Below are 3,195 nucleotides of genomic sequence, written 5' to 3'. Positions count from 1 at the left end.
CAGTTTTGCGCTAGTTGTGCCGTCAACTTTGCACTTGATTTGTTGGGGTCTGGTATCGCAAACTACTCTCACTGTCCGCGAATATGAGTCTCGTTTTTCCATTTTAGTCCATCCATGAATAAAAGTCTCGGTTCATTTTTACCATAAATGGTAATAGAGTCTCACATTCCACTCACATTTCATTTAAAACTAATACCCCATCCGTCCGTCATTAGGAGTCTCATTCCTTGGCGGCGCGAGTTTTAAGAAATGTTAAGAAAAGTGAGTGGAAAAAAGTTAGTAGAATAGGGGTCCTACTTGTATATATTAGTTTTAAATGAATGTGAGTGAAATGAGATAGTTGAACTGAGACTCTTATTTGCGGACGGACTAAAATGGAAAAATGAGACTCATATTCGCGGACAGAGAGAGTATATACAAGTGAGACTCATATTTCACTAACTTTTTATCACCAACTTTTCTTAATATTTCTTAAAACTCGTGCAGACGTAGAGAGTAACTGACCTGGTATTGCGACCTAATTTACCAAAACTTGGATTGTGACACTGCTAGTGAAATCTTTATTAAAGATTTGGTATCATATCTTTATTAATGACACGTGGCCTAAGTTGATTGAGCTGCCTGACCACTATCCAAATTTGCTTAGGGCATCCGCATCGACGTCTCGATGCGGGCTCTATCTCGTCCCGGAGAGACGAGACGGCATTGAGACGCCGATGCGGGTTTTCTGTCTCGTCCCGTAGCCCGGGGGAGGGTGGGATGTGGGTTGTCTCGCCACGCGCGTTGGCCACATGGCGAGCAACGAGTGGTGCGTAACGCCCACTCGCCGGCCTGCGAGTGGGCGTCGATTTTTTGATCGTTTTAAATTATTATTTTTTTAAAAAATCAGAAAAATTTAAAAATAAAAAATAAAATTTTTTGACCTTTTTTTGCCCGCTTTTTTTACCTTTTTTCATATTTTTTTGTTCTTTTTTTTCCCTCATTCATCTATAAATAACCCAATTCCCCCACCATTTTTTTCACACACAAACATTACATTTTTCCACCATTTTTAGATGTTAATTATGTGTTTTTTTGTTTTTTTAGGATTTTAAATTGTGATTTTCTTTTATTTAATGAAGTGTGTTTTTATTAATTGAATTTGTTGGAAATAAAAATAAAAAATAAAATTGAATGAATAGTTAAGGGATGAGATGGTTAAGAGATGGAGAGATGCAGATGCAGTCTTTTAGTTAAGAGAGGGGGTAAAAAGTGCAGTGGGACCCATGAATAGTGAAGGAATGGGACAGTTAAGAGACGATATTGAGACACGGATGTGGATGGCCTTAGTATTGAGTTTACGTGTATCTGCCTATTTTTGACATATTTTCTCGCTCATTATATATTCAACTATTTTAGCTAGCCAAAATTGATACTGCTATCTAAAAGTCACGTCCTATATAAAGTGGTTGGATCCTCATTCCTTCATTTAATAACATGAGAGCATCCAAAGTAGCTCTACCTAAGTTTTATGGTACTCATAGACAAACTATTATATTTTCTCTCTCTTTTACTTGACTCTCTATTCAATTTTAATTATTTATTATTATTTTTTAAAATGAATATTAAAAGAATATCTCAATACTAATGGAACAGAGAGTACTTATTAAAGTATATCATTAATGATTGGATAAAGAAAAATAGTAGTATGTATTCTATATTTTAAGGATATTTTAGTCCAAAAAATGAGAAAAAAAAGCAAAAGAAAGAAAACATGCAAACATCCAAGTGTTGGGACTGTATATGATATTTTTAAAGCTCATAAACTGCGTATGTGCAAACGCCAAAATTGACTATTTTTATAGTCCACTCTTTTAAAAATTACATAAATTTATACCTGGTTCCTATTTTTATAAGGCTTAACATTTCCAAATTGTCGCACTACAGAAATTTAGATATGCCTCCATTTTACTTATATATCCCTTTGTTTCTATTTGAGGAATCTATTATGGGCTATTGTGTAAACGTTCTTTATATAGGCGTTTGCAAGTCTAGATTCCATCAATTAATTTTCGATTTCTCCCCTTTCTCAAATGAGACTCAGATTTTGGCCCAAACCTTACAAAAATGGCAGCCCATGTTATTTAATTTAATTTAATCTGATATCCCTACAGTAAGTTGCCACCATGCAATCAACTACTCATCTCATTCGATAGTATATTGGAAGCATTTCTTTCGGACACAGAGATTAAAAAAAATTGTGCTAAGTGAGTTAGGTAAAGGTAGAATAAAGTGGGAAATGAAAATATAGAAAGATGAAGAAATAATAAAGTAAGTGAGAAAAAATGTATCGACTTTTACTAAAAAGGGAAATGATTCCACTACTATGGAACATACCAAAATAGCAAAATGACTCCACTACTATAGAACGTACCAAAATAAAACGGAGGGAAGCAGGGGCATACACAGTAAGAGGGAAGGGAGGGCTTAAGCACATGCCAACAAAAATATTTCTTCATTTTTTCTACTTCAAAATTTTATGAAAATTTCTAAAGCAAGCTTCGGCCCTTGCCAAGATAGTGCAGTTGAAGACTAAATCAACTAAAGTTTAATGGTAGAAAGGACTGAATAGAAATTTACAAAAGAAAGTAATGAGAAAAAACAGATTTTCAACATCTTCCACACATCCACGCTTAGCATAGAACTGTATTAATGCATTTCTCACACTCAAATTGCTGCCATAGCCTATTTGAAGTGCATATGCATGAACTCCCTTCCCATACATAGTCGATGATGATGAACATCTTGCACATGCGATCAATATACTAGAAAGGGTGAAATAATCTGCTCTACAGCCCTCTTGCATCCCCACCAACATATCATAAAATAGTTCAAATGCTTCACCATACAAACCCTCCTTGACAACACACGAACTCACAGTATTCCAAGAAGCAATGTCTCACTCACACATTTCATTGAACAGTTTGACCACAAAATTGAAGCAACCACTTTTCCCATCGCAGCATTGGCAACGAAACTGCAATTAACATGACCGGTTTTGATCGACAAGGCGTGAATTTGGGAACCCAGATCTAAATCCACCAAACGCATACAAGCAGTCAAAATGGAAACAAAAGCATATGCGTTGGGTTCGGTTCCAGACATTCTCATGTCAATGAACAGCGCGACAGCTTCTTCGCCAAGCCCGAAATCAGA

The sequence above is a fragment of the Salvia splendens genome, chromosome 2 (genome assembly GCF_004379255.2).
Source record: "Salvia splendens isolate huo1 chromosome 2, SspV2, whole genome shotgun sequence".
NCBI lineage: Eukaryota > Viridiplantae > Streptophyta > Magnoliopsida > Lamiales > Lamiaceae > Salvia > Salvia splendens.
This window is presented reverse-complemented; position numbering follows the sequence as displayed.